The 20,786-nt window shown below is 42.2% G+C and overlaps 1 pseudogene; it reads right to left on the reverse strand.

Annotated features, from left to right (window-relative positions):
• Nucleotides 1-5,680: 5,680 nt before the first annotated feature.
• LOC137248627 (proliferation-associated protein 2G4 pseudogene) lies at nucleotides 5,681-10,739 on the reverse strand (annotated as a pseudogene).
• Between the last annotated feature and the right edge of the window lie 10,047 nt (nucleotides 10,740-20,786).

Here is a 20,786-nt window from a genome sequence, read left to right on the forward strand (position 1 = left end):
CTCTGAGGGTCAGCTTCTGGATGATGGCGATTCCGACGCGACGCTCACGGAGGAGAGCACAAACAAGCAGTGATCCGGGTCTTCCAAATAAACCTGCATCACTACAAAGCAGCATCAGCTGCACTCCTACTGCACCTGTCTTCAGGTGCGGTAGATATCGTTGTAGTCCAGGAGCCGTGGATTACTGGCAATAGGATCTGTGAACTGCGGACACCAGCGTATAAGCTTTATAGCGCTCAGGAAAAGGGTAAGCCTCGCACATGTATATTGGCTAAGTCTATTCTTAATGTTTTTCTTCTACCCAATTATAGAGATGGGGATTTGACAGCGGTCAGCGTCGAGGTGCTAGGGAGGAGTTTTAAACTTGCCTTCTTCTACCTAGCACACGATCACCAAGGCTCATTACCACCGGATAATTTCAAGGAGTTCGTGATAGCGGCAAATCCACGAAACGATTTTATCCTGCTCGGAGGCGACGCCAATGCTCATCACGCCCAGTGGGGCAGCAGAGATACAAATGTCCTAGGTGAGTCTCTATTCAACTATCTGTTAGGCACTAATCTGAGTATATGTAAAGGGAAAATGATCCCACTTTCATTACGAGGAACCGCAAAGAGGTCCTTGACATAACACTGGTCACAGACTCTTTCAGTGACCTGATCGTTTCATGGAGGGTTCTAAAAGAGCACTCCTTTTCTGACCATAGATATATAAGTTTTTCTATATCGCAGGCGCACGCAAGTCCTAAGTATATACAAAACATTAGAAAAACTAACTGGGCTACTATAAGAAGATTATAGGTAAAAAGCTATATGAGGAGGTATGAGTCCCAGAAAGCGAGGAGGAGCTGGACGTGTTTGTAAATAATTTCAGTCAAAATTGCAGGAATGCTTTAGATAGGGCTTGCCCGGCTAAAAAGGTTTTGGAAACTCACAAACCACCTGGTGGTCGTCTGATCTTGATAAACTTAAAAAGTCATGTAGGGCGGCCTTCAATAAAGCAAAGCATGATGGACATGAATCCTCATGGGCTGCTTATAAAGCGAAGATAAGTATATACAAAAAAGCAATCCGGAATGGGAATCGATCCTCCTGGAGGGATTTCTGCGGCAGGATTGAATCCGCAACCGCGGCCTCCCGGTTAAGGAAGGTGCTATCGAAATCTCCAACTCAGCTAAGTTACGTCCAAAAGCCGGATGGGCACTGGACGGACTCCAGCGCTGAAACCATAAACTTGCTAATGGATACGCACTTCCCAGCAAGAACGGGCGTATCTTCAAGTATTGTCAGCGGAGGGTCACCTAATGATCAGCTGATAAGCGAAATCACAGATGATAAAAGGATAGATTGGGCTTTACAGACCTTCAAGCCTTATAAGTCGCCGGGCCGGATGGAATTTTTCCGGCTCAGCTCCAGTATACTGCCGAACTTATAAGGCCCTGAATTAAAGGGATGTTTATAGGTTGTCTTAGGCTCAATTACGTACCAGTATCGTGGAGGGAAGTCAACGTGGTCTTTATCCCCAAGGCAGGGAAACCTTCCCACTCTAAGCCAAATGATTATAGGCCTATAAGGTTATCTTCTTTTCTGCTTAAATCGCTTGAAAGACTTCTAGAGGACCATATCAGGAGGAGGATTGAGCCGTCGCTTCTTTCGCAAGCACAGCATGCCTATACTAAGGGCAGGTCAACTGACACGGCCTTGCACTCACTGATATCCGCTATCGAAAGGTCACTAGACCTCAAGGAATACACATTGGTGGCATTTCTAGATATAGCGGGTGCCTTAAACAACGTTCTCCCGGAGGCCATCACCTCGGCGCTGACCGATCTGGGGGTGGACGCGTGCCTGGTGGAGTTTATATACAATCTGCTTACGCGTAGGCAGATTAAAACTGAGCTAGGTGGATGCGTGATCCGCAGACCGGTCAGCAGAGGCACTCCGCAGGGAGGTGTTCTCTCTCCGCTACTTTGAGTGGTTACCGTCAACCAACTACTCCGGCTCATGGAATCGGAAAGTCACCAAGTGATCGCGTATGCAGATGACATCTGCGTCACCATGGGGAAATTTCCGTAAACTCTTTGCAACCTAATGGAAGGGGCACTATCCAAAATCTCGCACTGGGCCACAGCCACAGGCTTGGAAGTCAACCCGGATAAAACCGAGCTTGTCCTCTTCACGAGGAGGTATAAGGTACCAAATCTAACACCGCCAAGAATTGGGGGTACGTTTTTAGCGTTTAGCGATGGAGTCAAGTATTTGGGAATAATTCTGGATAGGAAGCTATTATGGAGTGACCATATAGTGGAGCGATGCAAGAAGGCAGCAGCAGCGCTGTTCACCTGCAAGAGGGCAATTAGCACCTCCTGGGGATTCTCCCCCAGGTGACATACTGGATTTATACAGCCATTGTGCGCCCGATTCTTCTTTATGGTGCCTTGGTCTGGTGGCCTGCACTAGCTAAAACTACCTATCTTAAGACGCTTCAAAAGGTGCAACGGAGTTCGGAGCTCTGCATCACCGGGGCTCTAGGCTCCACTCCATCTGAAGCACTCAACACAATGCTATACCTTCCACCTCTTGACCTGGTGGCGAAGGCAATAGCGGTCATCGCTGCTCTACGCATAAGGGAAACAGGTCTCTGGTCAAATGGATCTAGTGGATACGCGACAATCCTGGGCACGAGCGCCCCAGTCCCAATACCGGTGCGCACTGACTACTGCACGCCAAATAACGTCTTCGTTAAAAATTATAGTATATATATACCATCGCGACAGGACTGGAATACCAGACAACATACGGTACCGGGTGCCATCAACATATTCACGGATGGTTCTAAGCTTGACGGGAAGGTGGGAGCAGGCCTTTTTTCGCCGGATCTGGGTCTAGAGGTCTCTTTCCGCCTACCAGATCACTGTAGTGTTTACCAAGCGGAAATGCTGGCAATACACAGGGCTGTGAACCATCTCGGGTCTATGCCTAAGGATGGTAAACGGGTGTTTATTTTCTCAGACAGCCAGGCCGCATTAAAGGCCCTGGACTCATTCGTCGACAACGCAAAATCGGTCACTGAATGCCGCAGATCTCTTAACGAGATGGGTCAGCACTTCAGTATCAGCCTTATATGGGTACCTGGGCACAGGGATATTGAGGGCAATTTCAGAGCAGACGAGCTGGCCAGAAGAGGCACCACCGACCATATCCTTCGGGGAAATGATTCGGTAGGCATACCCATGGCCACTTTCAGGCTTCGTGTGAACACAAGCACTATAAGAATCGCAAATGGACTATGGTCAGCCATATCATCATGTGAGACATCCAGGCAAACCTGGCCCTCATATGACAAGGGGCACACAGAAGCGCTTCTGATTTTAAATAAATCAGCTCTATCGTCCCTGATAAGGGTTCTAACAGGGCATTGCTTAATAGGCACGCACGGTGCTAGAATGGGGGTAACGACCTTCGACTATTGTCGCAGCTGCAGATGTACAGAAGAGGAAGAGAGCGCCCAGCACCTTCTCTGTCACTGTCCAGCGCTTAGTAGGCGTAGGATGGCTATCCTCGGTAAACCTTTTCTAAATGACCTCGCTGAGGTCTCTTGCTATGAAGTAAAGGCTCTGGCAAAATTTATAATTTCCACGAGGTGGTTTGACCCGCTTTAGGCAGGGTAGTGGTCCTCTTTTGAGACCGTATAGGGTATTACAATGGGCCCATTGGTGGCCTAAGTAGTGAGCTGTTACCATAGTGTTCAGCTCAGCCCTTGCAACCTAACCTAGCCTATTATGCGTCATAAGTTCAACTCACCTACCAAGTTTCATCTCTTTATCCGTATTTGGTAATGAATTATCGCACTTTCTCGATTTTTCGAAATTTTTGATATCGCAAAAGTGGGCGTGGTTATAGTCCGATATCGTTCATTTTAAATAGCGATCTGAGATGAGTGCCCAGGAACCGATAACGAAAAATATATGGATAAAGCATATAAAATATGAAATCAGTTGCCGAAATATATATTATCCTTTGAACGATTGTAGTCATAAAGATATTTAAAAAGTTAATACCTACTTGCCGTTGAAACAATTAAGAAAATATTTCATTGAATGTTGATCCCACCTAGAAGGAGCCAAAAAAACTTGACTTTCATTTTATTAAATTACTAGCTTTACCAGGCGTACGTTGTAACGCCAGAGATAGAATGAATGTTGCGTTATTTTTTCTGTTTTGTTTTTTGATAATTTAATTTATTGTTCTGTAAATTGAATTGAATTTTGTACGCATATTTGGTGAAATTTTCGTTTAAAACATTTTATTATTGTATTTTATTGTAATGCAAGTGGGTACATAATATTTTTGGTTTTTTCGTTCGGTGCAAAGATAAATTTTTTGGTTTTCCAACTCTAGCAAGCAACATATAGCTGGTCATGGGAAAAGCACGGACTCTCTAAATTTAAGCATGCAATAGTAAGCGATTTTCCTTGTGCTTGCAAAAGCAAGGCGTACAGGAAACTGTAAGCGCTTAAAATTGAATGGCAAATCTGTGGGATCCATGGTATGATCACAAATTCACCTTTGCTTTTACCGCTGATGATTGTTGCTTCGATTAAATTCTGTATTAATTTCTAAACGCAAAGTCCATTTGCACAATTTTGGTGGGTTTAAATTGTGAAGAAGCATGATTGGTGAGCAAATTTTCAAAGTTGATATATGCGCAGGCATTCCAGGTGGTTCTAAAGAGTTTAGAAATTCAATTGGATAATTCACAATTTTATCTTCATCTGTAACTGTGTCGATCGATTTATATTTCGTCGCTTCACCAGGAAATTGGTTTTGAATGCGATCATTGATTTTGTTAACATGATCATTTTTGGGAGCGAAGATAGTTCGTTCGCATAGCCAAAAAACAAAAGCATTTAAATTTAAAATTCTTAATTCTGAAATATGAAAAACGTTCGTCTTGGTCGAAGGAACCAACAGCCAAAATTTGGTGATGATTGATGTATGGGAAACACGTTTTCATAGGGAACACACACACAGAATTTGATTTTTATACTCACTTGAGCAGAGCTCACAGAGTATATTAACTTTGATTGGATAACGGTTGGTTGTACAGGTATAAAGGAATCGAGATAGATATAGAGTTCCATATATCAAAATCATCAGTATCGAAAAAAAATTCGATTGAGCAATGTCCGTCTGTCCGTTAACACGATAACTTGAGTAAATTTTGAGGTATCTTGATGCGTTACAACGTACGCCTGGTAAAGCTAGTAATTTAATAAAATGAAAGTCAAGTTTTTTTGGCTCCTTCTAGGTCGGATCAACATTCAATGAAATATTTTCATAATTGTTTCAACGGCAAGTAGGTAATAACTTTTTAAATATCTTTATGACTACAATCGTTCAAAGGATAATATATATTTCGGCAACTGAGTTCATATTTTATATGCTTTATCCATATCCTTTTCGTTATTGGTTTTTATCTTTCAAAACTGCAGCCCATATAATTTGCTTAGTGTTTCTTTTGTCTTTGCGCCACTGTTTACGCATACGATCTCTTTTGTGTATCGAGCTTATTGCTTCTAATATGTTGTTGTTATGCTGCTGCTGTTTGTCTCATTGATTTCAACTCAATTGGATGGTATTTTGTTTTGTAGTCAAAAGTCAGTAGCCATAGCCACATTTCAGGCCCTAGTTTCAACTGCTGGCGTTGATTCAACTTTCGTTGCTGTTGAAGCAGCCGCATCTGTGACATATTGTGCAGCAGCTGCACTTCCCTTCTTTTTACCCCCGCCCTTATCCTTTTTACTTGGTTGCAAAGGTGTAGCAACAAGTTCATTCAATTCTGGCTGGGCTATACTATGCTCACTGACAAAACATTCTTCCATAAAAGTAACCAGATTTACTCCGTTAAGCATAAGCAAAACAGTGTGTTTTAAATTGATCCACATATTCAGCTGGCTTCTCGTACAGTACGTGGAAAGGTTCGATCATCTTGCGTGATACACTTTCAACAACAACCATACGAGCCTTTGTTTCTTCTTCGAAGTGTCTGATATTGAACGGCATATTACCATATTTTGTTTTAACCCCCTGTAAAAGTGCACGCGCCGCTTCTAACTTTAACATATAATTTTCATCCGTTTTCTTATATTATATGGAGACCTTTGGATCCCTTTCACGCCCAATTCCTTCGCCGGAGCTTACAATAACATCAATAGCATAAACTTCATGTGTCTCGATAGTACATTTTTCGTGCTCTTTGCGTTGGCTTTCATTTGGATTTTGTATAATAGTCTTTTGGCCATCAAATTTAAATTGTTTCAATTCGTGGACGAGCATTCCCTCGATGGGTTTATACTTGTACGATTTGCTAATTTGTTGCACGGCCTCGGTGATCGCCCAATCTCCACCACAAGCTGAAAAACTTGCAAAGAAAGAGAAGAAAAAAAATTTATTAATATATGCTGCAATAGACATCGCAAAGGTGTGACAACTGCCGGCGCGGCCGACGCACTATGGCGCCTTTTGAATTTTTTCTTTGCAAAAATCATAACTTTTGAACTCATGAAGATATTTGAAAGCTAATTATTTAGGCTTTATATAGTTTAAAATACAGAGTGCCAGAGTAACAGGTTGCTTCACAATAATTCGTCAAAATTGAAAAAATTTTGAAAACAAAAAATTTTTTTTAAAACTGAAGGACAAACTTTGGTATTTTTTTTATGAGGATGTATTTGAACATGAAATCAGATAAACTTATGATTTGTATGAGGGAACGTGGTTCAACCCACTTATGATTAAAAGTTTTGTCTTAGTAGCAAGGTTATCAATCTCCACCAAACTTGATGGACGCATTACTTCTTTTAAGATAATCTTATAAAAGTGAAATGTGTACGCTAGGGGATAAGTATATAAATATTGCTTGAAAATTCATTGTATAAATTTATTTACATATTTTTGAAAATTCAAAAACCAAATATTTTATTAATATTATTGAATTTGAGCCAAAAATGAACAACTAATAAATTTTTGAGCACTGCCCACTTAGGATAGGTTAGGTGGTAGCTGCCCTGATAAGGATATCTCACTTGGACAACACGAAGGTCCGTTGTGATACCACATACACCAAAAATAACGGTGACTTAGATCTAGCTACTTAGAGAATCGTTAGGTAGCAACGATAAAGCTCCGAATGATACCGATTTCAACTTTGGATATATCCTCGGGAGATCCAAGTGAGTCGCGACCGAAGAACTTTCGCCTAGTTCTGGAAAAAGCTGGACAATCAAGCATAAAGTGATTTGGTGATTCCACCTCATCATCCTCCATACAGCTGCAGCAGGATGGAGTTTCCAGTATATTGAGACGTACCGCATGGATACCCATGGGACAGTGCCCTGTCAAAACCCCAATGACCATTGATAGGTGAGCGTTAGTGAACCCAATTATTTCAGCAGACCTCCTGCCATCCACTTTTGGCCAGAAAGATCTTGCTACCCTGCAAGACGTGGTATCCGCCCAACGTTTGCTGAGCTGATTCGAGGCCCAGCTATGGAGGAGCAATCCACAGGTGGCCAGGCGGATCCCGAAATCCGTACAGCCATCTTCATCCGGTTCAGTTGTATCGATGCGGGCTAAGAGATCCGCTTGACAGTTACCCGGGATATCACTATGACCCGGGACCCAGATAATCTTAATTGTAAAATAATTCGATGCAATCGCAAGCGAGGTCAGGCACCCCCAGACCACCCTCGATCGCACTGTAGTTGAGCTCAAGGCCTTGATAGCCGCTTGGCTATCAGAGTAGATGTTAAATTCCCTAACCGTGGTAGCACTGGATAGCATTCCATCCACCGCATCCTTAATCGCAGCAATTTCCGCTTGGAATACACTGCAGTGATCAGCCAACTTAAACTTACGGCTTAAATTTAGCTCTTGACAAAAGACCCTATAGTCCAGGTTATTTGACTTTCCCGTATTGGAATGGCAGGCACTTCTGCATGGCCAACGACCGCCAACTATGCAGGCGAAGATCTCTGCGCAACCAGTCCCCACCATCATCTCTCAGACACCCCAGAGGAGCGGGGTTCCTAGAGAGTATTTTTCTAAATCTCGCGGATTCATTGCAGCCTTCTAAGTTTTCTCAGAAGCTTCGCCATGCATCTCACTTGGCTATCCTTATTTCATATTTTTAAATCCCCAGACTCATCTTATAGAGCCCCAGTCCGAGGGTAATTTACTCCTCCTGGCTCTGTTGAAGAGCCGCCGACTGGACGCTCTTAGGTCGTCAAGAGAATCCGACCACCAGGGCGGCTTGCCCTTCCCCCTATAAGTTTTCAATGGGCAGGACAGCTGAAAGGCGCTATTGCTTGCCGAGGTGAAGTTTTCCACCAGAACGTCTATCTCAGATTAGGACAGGCCCGAACTAATGATAGGCACCGCAGGCAGTAGCTCTCCCAGCTTCCTACAATACAAGTCCCAGTTAGTACTTTTAGGGTTCCTAAAAGATATTTTACCGGGACGTTCTTCGTTCACTGAGAACTGAATATATCGGTGATCAGAGAAGGGGTGCTCGTTGAGAACCCTCCATCCAGATATCCGACCTTCCAGTTCTCTACTAACCAGGGTGAGGTCCAGGACCTCCTCCCTTACCGCAGTAATAAAAGTCGGGTCATTCCCCCTATTACATATACAAAGTCCCTCATCTACAATAAACGTAAATAAAGACTCACCTCTAGTGTTGGTATCCGAGCTTCCCCAAATGCTATGATGGGCACTAGCATCGGCACCGATGATCACACCAACACCTCTCCGCCTTGCTTCGGCAGTGATTTCACCCAGTATCGCAGGTGGTGGTCCCTCTACGTCCCCGTGGGGCATGTACGCTGAGACCACCAACATTTCATTACTTCCTCGCTCGAGGCAGACCGTGGTTACGTCAGCATTGCTGAAATTAGAGAGATTAAAAGCTTTAATCTCTTTTTTAACAAGCACACAGGATCTAGGCCTACTTGCCTCCACATGCACCAAGGTGTTGAATTTTCCAGTCCTTAATCCAGAAATCTTACTGCCGTTACTGCTCAGCCACGGCTCCTGGACAAGGACTATATCCACTCCGCCTTTTTCAAGGCAGTGCAACAAATTTGCGGAAGCCACCTTAGAGTGCTGAAGATTGATTTGACGGATTTCCATCAAAAGCGCTATTCTTCCGCACCCCATCCTTGGCGGATTCGTACTAGTCTTGTCCATTCTAAAAAAAGTCCCCCCTCAAGGCCGCTATCCGGAGCCGATTGTGTAGTCGACCTTTAACGGTCTCGTGGTTATCTATGCTACGCAGGGAGGCCACGCGAGGGTTGACGCATTACCTTATGAGTAATGCGTTCAGAGCCAGACCGGACGCGAAGCGGGAAAATCTTCAACCGCACCTACACCACCAACTTAACGGCGACGGAGCCGGAACGTACCGCCACGGTTTTAGCGGGACGTGGGCAGGTGCAGCATTAGCCTACCAGCCATTTCGGTAGGGTTTCACCCCGACCTACTAAACTGGCAGAATACCGCACCTACCAGCACAAAGTCATCAAGTCAAAATGTAATGTCAAATCAAAGCCCAAAAACAGTCCAGTTCGTCACCGTTGTGTACCGATCTTGACTCTTAAGGAGTCCTCCCTCCCCTGAGCTCGGCACAATAACTCAGGGGGTGCGGGTTTTATCGAGTTGTCCTCTCTAGATCCGCCATTATCAGTAGAAGCAGGGGCACCTCGTGCGGGACGTGAAAACTAATCACGTGTGGCATTCGTCACTATGGCCGGTCTAAGACTGATATCAGTCCCTGATCCAGAGCCTGAAACCACTTATGATATCCAAGCCAAGTATCTTAGCCCCCGCACTGCCCACTTATGATAAACACTTTTATCTTATTAACCGCTTTACAAATTTTATTGATTTCTGTAAAAATGTATTACTCTTCTTTAAAATAAATATACATAAAGGGTGCTTCAAAACTCATCTTAAAATTTGGTGAATTTTAAAAAGATGTAAAAACGAAGATTATATGATTATAATTACTAAATGAAATAATTGTATTATTTATAATAAATAATAAACTTGTTTCTATGGATTTCTTCTTTTTTTTTCAATAAAATAACAAAACTAAGTACTAACAAATTTTTTTTTTATGATAGAAAAAGGTGGATCATTTATTTAATCTTAACGTAGTCTTCGCCACTTGAAAATATATCTAACAAGGAAACCATTTTTGGGCTATAGGTGTCTGTAAGATCTTTTTGGGATCTTACATGCCTCATGGATGATATGACTGGATCAGAAGAGATGGCCAACATATTGAAAAGGTCTTCGTTTTGTCTAACTCGTGAGATTTTGCATGCGTTAGTTCTTCTATATTTTTGTAGTCCTTGTTTTTAGATTCTTGAGCTTCTTCAGACAATTTTCATAATGGTAAACACTGGTATTATATTTAATCTTTTCCATGGACCGAAATTTTATGTACCGTTGGTGTGAGCTTTTTCTCAGGATACTTTTGAAGCAGCAGCTCTGCAGTTCTCGATACGTATTCGCCAAATTTAGGTCCATTGACTTTGTCGTGGCAATTTAAAATATTTATAATTACTCCCAATCGTTTGACAATATCTCTATCAACTCCAGTAGTACGATCAGTAGTTTCATCGTGTTCAAAAAATCTTCTTGAAGAGTTTCCATCATTTGTGTTGCCGTATCCATACTTTGGGCAGTCAACTCTCGGGCCAAGCTCTTTATAGAATGCATCTTGAATAATTTTTTTTCTAATGTTTTGTTTTTCCTTAGATGTTGCATTGTCGTCGAAAACTTCTCCTTGTTGTTGTAGTGTATAAGCCAGTTTCAAAACGAATTCCATGCACATTATCCTCGCATGCAAAGGAGATATTGCATACTCATAATTTAGTTCGCCAATAATTGAATAATCAAGATTTTCAAAGTCTTTTTGACTCTGCTTACAGATTGGACATTTCAATGTAGAGGATGTGTTTGCTAGTAAGTTTAAAACGTTTCCATCGACCATTGCTAGAAGAAAATCATGCTTTATGGTAATAACATTTCCGTCTTCGATTTCAATTAATGTTGGTTCTAATTTTGAGATTTGATTTTTTATATCACTCACTGTAACTTGTATGAGTTCCGAAGACTCCTTCTAATATTTAAATAATATCGGCCGGCACAATTTAACTGATGACGGCCGTGGATTTTTCCAATATTCTGATGCTTTATCTTTTAAAGGGAGGAGAACAATAGAAGCCATAAACATATTACCATCTGTAATTGTTCCATCGTCTACATTTATTCTTTGTCCTGATGACCTTTTTTTCAGAAAAACTTTTCAAGAGTCGCATAGACGTATGATCCATTAAGTTTTGGAGCTCAACTTCAGCTGATACTTCGGTTATTTTGGCTCTTGGAGAACTGCTTCTTAATTGGCTTGAGCGATTTGTTTGTATCCAGAGAAACGATCGGCATTTTGTTGCAATAATGACTCACGCAATATATTATATTTATCCTTCGATAACCAGAGATCTATAAACAGCGCCAAAGACTCTTCAGGAGTGTATCTCCTAGGTAGCACATTTGGGGGTGTAGGAATGCTGTTTCTGATCCTTCTCAGTCGCACTGGACTTGCTAACGCAAATGCTTCTATGATATGAGACTTGGTGTTTTCTTCGTCATTTTTATATTTAATAGCCAATGCTTCTGAAAGATGAGTCGTGGCGATAGTTCTAGTATAATCTGACAGCTTCCTTTTCCTTGTGTAGGTGGAACATTCTTCTATGGGTTTTGTTGGTGTTCCTCTAGTTCGATTGGTTAATGTGCTAGGCATTTCTTCGTCCAAAAAACTTTTATCAGCTAACCAGCTTTCATGCTTACTTATAAACCTTGAAGTAGAACGACCGACTACTTGCCATTTTTTTTGTATTGGAATGTAGAAGAAGCCAATTTTTTCTTTCAAGTCTTCGTCTTCTTTGTTGCATGTTTCATTTGGTAATTCTGTCATAATAGCCTCAACGAACTCCGCTTTTGTCTTAGAAGCTTTGAACACCTCAAATAGTTTGGAGTTTTCTAGAGACATTTTAAAATTTGCCATCGAGGCCATTTTATTTGGAGAAAAAACAATTCTTAATACAACAAAAAAGAATAAAAGCCACAAATTTTTCTAAGTTTTAAAAATTAATCAACTTTGAGCGTCTGTACCTCCTAAAATATCATCTTATCTTTAATAAGAGTTATATACTCGTAATTCTCTATTAAATACATGCATTAGGTTTATCGAACGCTTTCATGAAATTTTTGATTTTTGCCAGGCTTTTCGGGCAGAGGCGCCATAGTGCGACGCCGCAGTTGGAGCACCCCTTTGCGATGCCGGTACACACAATAAAAAACAAAAAAAATCGATACTCCATCCATATATACTTATATGTACATAGCTACAACTCCGGGATATCCACCATCCATCACCAGTCACCTGAAAATAAAGAAAATGCATTAATAATATGAAATAAAAGAAACATATTTATTAGAAAAAAATTAATTAAAAAATTTTACTACTTACCCTTTTTTACTCCAGCAACACGTGAAAATAAAATGAATGAAGCAACGAAAAAAGTGAATCGAAAGATTTATTTTACCGTTTTCTGCAATTGGTTTGAAATTTACATTCTCTACACTGGAATGATCATTTCTTTTGTATTTTTCCGTTGGCACATTGGTAACCAACGTAGGTGAAAAGACTTCGTGTTTAAACGTCGTCGCGTCAAGTTCGTTTCCCCACAGCTCAACCGCGTGCTATAAAGGGACGCGATTCATGCGGTTGACAACAAAATGGCGGACAGTGAGGGAAGCAAATTGACAAAAAATTGAACTTAAAACCAAAAAGTTAGCATACTTGGAGTAAACCATTAAATCAATATTTAGTACTTGGAGTAAACCATTAAATCGAGTTATATAATAACATCACAAAATTAAACTGAACAATTGGCGTTGGCGTTTTAGCTTTCGAGCTGGCCAAATAATTCGAATTTTATTCGATCTTCATCCGGTATTTTATATACACGCAATGAAGTAACTTAAATCACAAAAAAAACAAAAAAAAAAAAAAAAAAAAAAAAAAAAACCAACGTAGGTATGTATGTATGACACGTAAAAGAGAACGAGAAACGGCAGAGTTGCCATGTTACCTAACTGGACCACCAAATGACCCGTTTCACGACGCCTCTGTCAGTGTTCAGACACTCACTTTCCTTAATAAATACAAAAAAAAAAAAAAAAACGGAACTCAAATATTAAAAATTCTACGAAAATAAAGTTATTTCAAATCTTGTCCGGGAAACCCCAGAACTTCCATCCCTAGTACATCCGTTTTCGGTGCAGGGATAACGCAGCCGAAGACGCATACCGCTTCAGACAATACCCGCACCGGTACGGGTAAAAGCCCATATGCCCATTTAAATGGGCAATGAAACTAGTGAAACAGCTTAGTGCCGGCTGGCACACGCGGAAACTAAGCTGCCAATGGGGCACTGGATCCTGGTGCGGCCCCCGTACCCATATCACTCCTTCACACCCGCGGTAAAATGTAGAATACCACGTCGTGGCCCTCCCGCGCACCATCACGACAATGTTCGTCCGCCTAGCATGGAGCACCCCGTGGTCGGCGCAACGTAGATCCTCCCTCACTGCATGCAGCAGGACCTCGACCGGCGCAAAACATGGCCATGAGCCCCTTCGCCGCTCCGCATAGCGGATGTCCGCGACCGCGTCAATGGGCTCCGCATCCCCCTCCGCAGACTCCAGTGTAACACATATGTATTGCAGAGGCTCCATTTGACACTGAAAAGAAGATAAAAAGGAAAATAGAAAACCCATTAGAGGAAAAATTATTAATAATCCATTAGGAATTTGCATTACTTACGTTTTACTAGCCTGAAAACCCGTTTGCAAAAAATAATGTGGTAAGGATAATTTATCAAACACAATCCTACATTATCTTATCCTGGAAAATTCCTGTTACTGGTAAACAACTGGATGGCAACCCGCAGGGCGGATACCGAAAACTAAATAGACAAAAGCAGTACCGAAAACCGCAAGACATCAAAATTTGTACTGACGTGTTTTTTACTCATATGGGCATCTCGTGCAGTACCAACCCACCCAATCATACACAACAAAGTAGTTCAAAAAAAAAAAAAAACCAAAAAACCTTCTCTTTAAGCAAAAATTATACACATTTTTTTTACAAAGAAGTTTTTTTACCTTTTCCGTTGTTTTGCGGGGCAGTGTGGACCCGGGCAAGTCGGGCGTGTGCGTCGCAAATAAGAAGAAAATAAAGACCGAATTAGTAAATAGTAATCACAAGTTTATTTTTAAAATATAAATTTATTGATAATATAGAAAGAGGAATTAGCGACGAGCTACAATCTGTGTTTACAAAAGTGAAAACACTCACACACTTCCTGTTTGTTTAGGCCAAATGCCTAACTTTTACCTGATTGACGGCGCCCCTCCCTAACGTTTTAATAATATTTCCAGCCACCCACACTCACGCCGCATTTGTGTGCATGCATGCACATGCAGGCGTTTCATACACATGCACGTGTGTGTGCAGGTTGTCAGCACCCATGCACGTATATGTGGGGGCTGTTGTGTGTGTGGCTTTTTTCCCCTCCTTAATACCAGAGGACTTTTTCGTGGCTTAGCGGTTGTCCTCAACGGGATAACCGGCCTTTTTCTCGATTGACCGCCAACCAGCACACATCGCCAAGGATCACCGTCATCACTTTTTCAACATAAAGGTAACCTTATAACCACTGTAGATTTTCTTTTCACTCTGAATTAAATATTATATTATAACGAGGAAATTCCTCTTTGTGTTTTCTTTTATCATATTTTTTTGAGTGAACCTTCCCGAGATCGACCCTTGTGCGCCTACCCACTGCCGGTTTACGACGCACTCAGGCCGAACATTGGTCCTTCGAGCCGGATAAACAACTAAAAGCCTAAAATTACAGTCCACAACGCAGCACAATTTTGCCTACTAAAAATTTATTTGCCACAGCAGATCACAGCAGCCAAAAATCGACAAGGAAAAAGTTGGAGGTTTTACATTGTACATAGGTGACCAGAGCCACAGCATATTTGCCAACCACAGCACAGCACAATCAACTTTTCCAGCACAAAAACCAATAAGAAGTAAGTGTTATATTTCTTGCCACTTTTTTTTTGAGTGTTGTTTTTTTTTGCAAAATAAAGAAAAAAAACCCGTGTAGTGCGCGAAAAATTAAAATCAAAAAAAGAAGTGAAAAAGTGAAGTTATTTAGTGAGCACCATTTTACTTTCCAATTTCAAAAAGTAAAGCACTTGGTTTATTAATTTTATTTGGATCCTTGTGATTATCTGGTTTATCCCCCCACCAGTGGTAAGGTTTTCCAGACACAACACAAGGAAGAGGGTTACCTAACCTCATTTTCCGCACCATACTAAATAGTTTTGTGTTGTTGTTTTTTTGCACATCACAAACACGAAATTGAGTTCAATTTAATTAATTAATCCGGTGCTCACTTCACTTTTTAAACACTATTTACACTTTTTTTGCGCTTGTTTTGCAATATCGCACGCATTTTTTCACTTTTTCAAAAATACACCCATTATCTGTGGAGGTGGCGAGTGGTCCCCCTTTTTTTGTTGTTGCCGCTGAGACAAAGTCTGTAAATTAAACCTTTTGCGGTTGTCGCTGCTGTGACAAAAAGTCCATAAAGTAAACCCTTTTCGTTGTCGCTACTCTGACAAATTCTGCAATAAACAAAATAAATAATAAACTTCGAATTTCAGTAGTGTTTATTTACGGCTGGGCAGGTATTTTTACTCTAAAGCGTTCCATTTCTATAATCGGCAATTTTCTCGTTAATAAACGTAAATAAAACAATGGAAACCTACATCCGTTTAGCAGAATCAATCGCAGAGTTTGATAAATATTACAGCCTTATTCCGGAGAGCGACCATAGCAAACACACCCTTGCAATACAGCAGGAAGAGTTGCGGCTCTTGTGGAAGAAGGTAAAGTCTGCGTTTGATTCGCTATTGGGATCTGATGAGGTGTCAGCGGATGACGTTATGGCGATCAGAAAGAAGCAAAAGGCAGCATACGCAATCTACGTGCGATGTTCAGCGTCTATATCTGCTGAGGCAGAAAAATACAAGAAGGATGAAAAGAACGTCAACCCTGAGCAAGAACCTCATGGGCATAAAATTCGCCTCCCTGCTTGCGATACGGAAGTTTTTAAAGGGGATTATCTGTCTTGGCCAACTTTTCGCGACCTTTTCACGGCAATTTATATAAACAATTCCAGCTTGAAAGGGGTGGAAAAGTTATTCCATCTCAACAACAAAACGCAGGGCGAAGCAAAAGATATCGTTAAAAAATGCCCCCTCACAAATGAAGGTTTCGAGATGGCCTGGAAAAACTTGTGTGAAAGATACGAAAACAAACGTATCTTAGTTAACACACAACTACAAATTTTATTTAACTTAAAAAAGGTAGAAAGTGAGTGTGGCAGTTCAATAAAAAAGCTGCAAAATGATATAAATAATTGTATTTCGTCCCTCAAATGCCACAAAATTGACACTTCCAATTGGGACGCAATCCTGACCTATTTATGCTCAACCAAGTTACCAGAGAGCACGCTGGCTCTTTGGGAGCAAAGTATAGACCATAAAATGGACATATCCAAGTGGGAGGATATGGATAAATTCCTGTCTAATCGGTTTCAGACACTTGAAACAGTGTCTGGTTTTACAGGGCATGCCACTGCGAAAGTGCAAAAACCAAACGCGTCGCGACAATCGTCAGAAACCCCTACGAAAAGACTTGGTGCTTTTCAAACGAAAGTATCCAAGCAAACAATAAAATCAATTTGTAAAATGTGTAAATCCCCTGAACACAGATTACGCAACTGTTCACGCTTTTGCGAGTTAACCCCTCCTGAAAGGATTAAATTCATAAAATCTACGAGTGGTTGTCTGAATTGTCTATCCCCAGGACACACAGTGACCAGATGCACCAGTTCCTACAACTGCAATACGTGCCACTCTCGTCACCATACGCTCCTGCATGCGGATACCCTACAGAAAAACACCACCTACAACCCGCCCCAACACTCCTACGATAATAGGCCCTCTACTTCTAGACAGGCATTAGCGAGACATGAATCAGAAAAACCAGATTCAAACGGGAACAAAAATGTGACATCCTGTCATACGAATTCCAGCACAGGTGTGCTATTAGGAACTGCTCGCGTACACATTCGCCATAATGGTACCGACTTCTCCGCACGGGCATTAATTGATTCAGGGTCTGAATGTTCCTTTATAACTGAAAGACTGAAACGCAGAATCAATTTGCCAGCGAGAAAAATGCATGCCCAAGTTTCAGGCATCACAAATGCGGTGTCAGCTCAGGTGAAAGAGGCATCCAAAATTGAATTACGTTCACCAGTGGATGCCTGCTTCAGCCTGACTACACCCGTTCTAGTCCTAGCCAAACTCACTGGGAATCTTCCATCCTGCCATATCAACGCCATGACTATGCAGGCATTCCCAGACTTGGTTTTGGCAGATAAAAGGTTCTACATCAACGAAGATGTAGACCTCATACTTGGAGGAGACATATATCCCCAAATTATACTGAGTGGTCTGAAAAAGAATGTACTAAATACACTTTTGGCCCAAGAGACAGTGTTCGGTTGGATACTAACCGGTCGCATCGAAGCACCGAGTCCAACGAAGAGCATCATGTCATTCTACAACGAGGTTGCGTTGGACAACCAATTAAAAGCTTTCTGGGAGGTAGAAAATGTTCCAAAAAACAAAATGCTTAATGAAGAAGAAAGGTATTGTGAACAATTATTTAAGGACACAACAAAACGTGATGAAAGTGGAAGATATACAGTCTCGCTACCATTCAGGCAGGATTACCCTGAGAAGATTGCATTAGGACCGTCTCTAAAGCGCGCATGTTCACAATTCTTCAGAAATGAGGGGCGATTACTGAAAAACCAAGATTTAGGAAAAGAGTATGTTCGGGTGTTGTCAGAATACGAAACACTTGGACATATGAGAAAAATTAAGAATAATATACCATCCGACGATTCGGATAATTATTTCCTGCCCCACCACGCCGTTGTAAAGGCGGAAAGTACCACTACCAAGGTGCGCGTCGTCTTCAACGCGTCAAGTCCGACGGCAAATGGCATTAGTCTAAACGACATACTCCACCCAGGTCCAGTACTCCAAGCAGACTTGCCTATTTTAATTCTACGTTGGAGACTTTACCGTTTTGTCTTTAATAGCGACATAGAAAAGATGTATAGGCAGTTTTGGGTGACCGATTATCACGCCAAATTTCAAAGAATTGTCCATCGAACATCCCCCAACGAACCCATCAGTCTTTACGAACTAAAGACTGTCACATTTGGTGTAAACTGCGCCCCCTACCTCGCGATACGGTCACTTCTACAATTGGCTGATGATGTAGAAAATACGCACCCAATAGCATCGGGTATATTACGAGAAAGTATGTATGTCGACGACGTTTTATCTGGAGGACATACAATAGCGTCAACAATCAGAGCAAGAAACGAGATTCGCGAAGCATTACACTCAGCTGGCTTTCCATTGCGCAAGTGGACATCAAATTGTGAGGAAATCCTTCAGGACATCCCCAAAACGGATCTGCTCAGCGAGGACTTCCTAGCGTTTGAAGAGGCTAGCTCGGTGAAGGCACTCGGAATACGATGGAACGCGCATTCAGACATGTTTTACTTCACCGCAGGAGCTTTAGAGAGTGGCGAGAACATCACCAAACGCGTAATCCTATCCGCTATAGCCAAACTTTTCGACCCTTTAGGCTGGCTTGCACCAGTGGTCATAGTGGCAAAAATACTAATGCAGCATATCTGGTTAGAGGGCACCGGGTGGGACGAACCTGTCTCCCCAACTACCTTAGAACGGTGGGAAAATTTCACCCAACACTATAACGAAATAGATAACATTAGGATACCGCGATGGGTAAATTTTACGCCCGAGGACGACATCGAAATACATGGTTTTTGCGATGCATCGGAAAAGGCATATGCAGCAGCTATATACATGCGCGTAAAAAGGGACGATACAATTTTCACAAATCTCTTGCTAGCCAAAACCCGAGTAGCCCCAGTGAAAACCATCTCACTACCACGTTTAGAACTTTGCGGCGCCGTGCTGCTCGCAGAAATCATGGAATCAATATTCCGAAACATTCATTTGGGGCCAGCAAAAGTTCACCTCTGGACGGATGGTCGTACTCGCTTGGATAAGAAAGCCGCCCTGTTCCTGGTCAACCTTCGTCGCACACCGAATCACTAAGATCATCGATATGGTCGGTAGCAAGGACTGGCTTCACGTGGACTCGGAATCTAATCCAGCGGATCTAGGAAGCAGAGGACTACTTGCATCAGAGTTGATAAACAATTCGTTGTGGTGGCAGGGACCTTCTTGGCTGCAAGAAGACAATTCCCACTGGCCAGCACAAGAGACCGAATACAAAACGTCCGTTGAGGAGAAAAGGGCACAAACATATGCCACGACAAGGGTAGATCATGTAGATATTCTCGACCGTTTTTCAAATTTACCCAGGGCTTTGAAGGTTCTATCCTATGTTAGGAGATTTTATAAACGAACTCACCCAAAAACTAAAGCAATGTTCCACGAAAGGTCGTGTATAATCTCAGCCGATGAGATTAAGGCAACGACTCAAGCATTAATACGAGTCTGCCAGAAACAATTTTACGGGACAGAATATTTAAAATTGAAAAATAGGGAACCTATCGATCGAAAGAGTGAAATACTGTCACTCAACCCATATATCGACAAAGATGCTATTATTAGAACAGGGGGGCGTCTAGGGGCTTCAAAGGACATGTCGTACAATGAGCGTCATCCGATCATCTTGCCTTACAATTGTAGGCTGTCTCGCCTGACCGTTTTGATGGCTCATCTTGACTCCCTTCATGGCGAGAACCAGCTCATGCTCCGTCTCATCCGAACCCAATACTGGATACCGAATATCAAGACCATGATCAGAGCCATCATCCACAATTGCAAAACCTGCATTATTCACCGAAAGCAGGCACAGTCCCAACTTATGGGGACCCTTCCCTGCGAGCGGACTACTTTTACCCGCGCGTTCACCAATACCGGGGTAGACTTTGCAGGGCCTTTCGACATCAAAAGCTACCGCGGTAGGGGATGTCGACTGTCAAAAGGCTACGTATGCCTTTTCGTCTGTTTTTCCACTAAGGCCATCCACTTAGAAGCCACTAGTGACCTTAGTACCCCAGGCTTCCTCGCGGCCTTTTCGCGTTTTATCGCGAGAAGAGGATGTCCGAAGAACATCTACTCCGACAATGGTACGAACTTTGTCGGAGCTTCCAGATCTCTACGATCGGAATTCAAAGCCTTCCTGGCAGAAAGCCGAGACAAAACAGTCTCCAAGTATAGCCATCAAGCATTAACTTGGCATTTTATTCCCGCTGGCGCTCCACATATGGGCGGCTTGTGGGAAGCGGGAGTGAAGAGCTTCAAAAGCCACTTCAAAAAGATCGCTTCTCCCCACAAATATACTATGGAGGAGTTCCAAACACTTTTGTGCCGGATTGAGGCGTGCCTCAACTCGCGCCCTCTCAGTCCGGGGTCGAATGACCCAACGGA

This window comes from Eurosta solidaginis, chromosome 4 (assembly GCF_040869045.1).
Source record: "Eurosta solidaginis isolate ZX-2024a chromosome 4, ASM4086904v1, whole genome shotgun sequence".
Taxonomy (NCBI): Eukaryota; Metazoa; Arthropoda; class Insecta; order Diptera; family Tephritidae; genus Eurosta; species Eurosta solidaginis.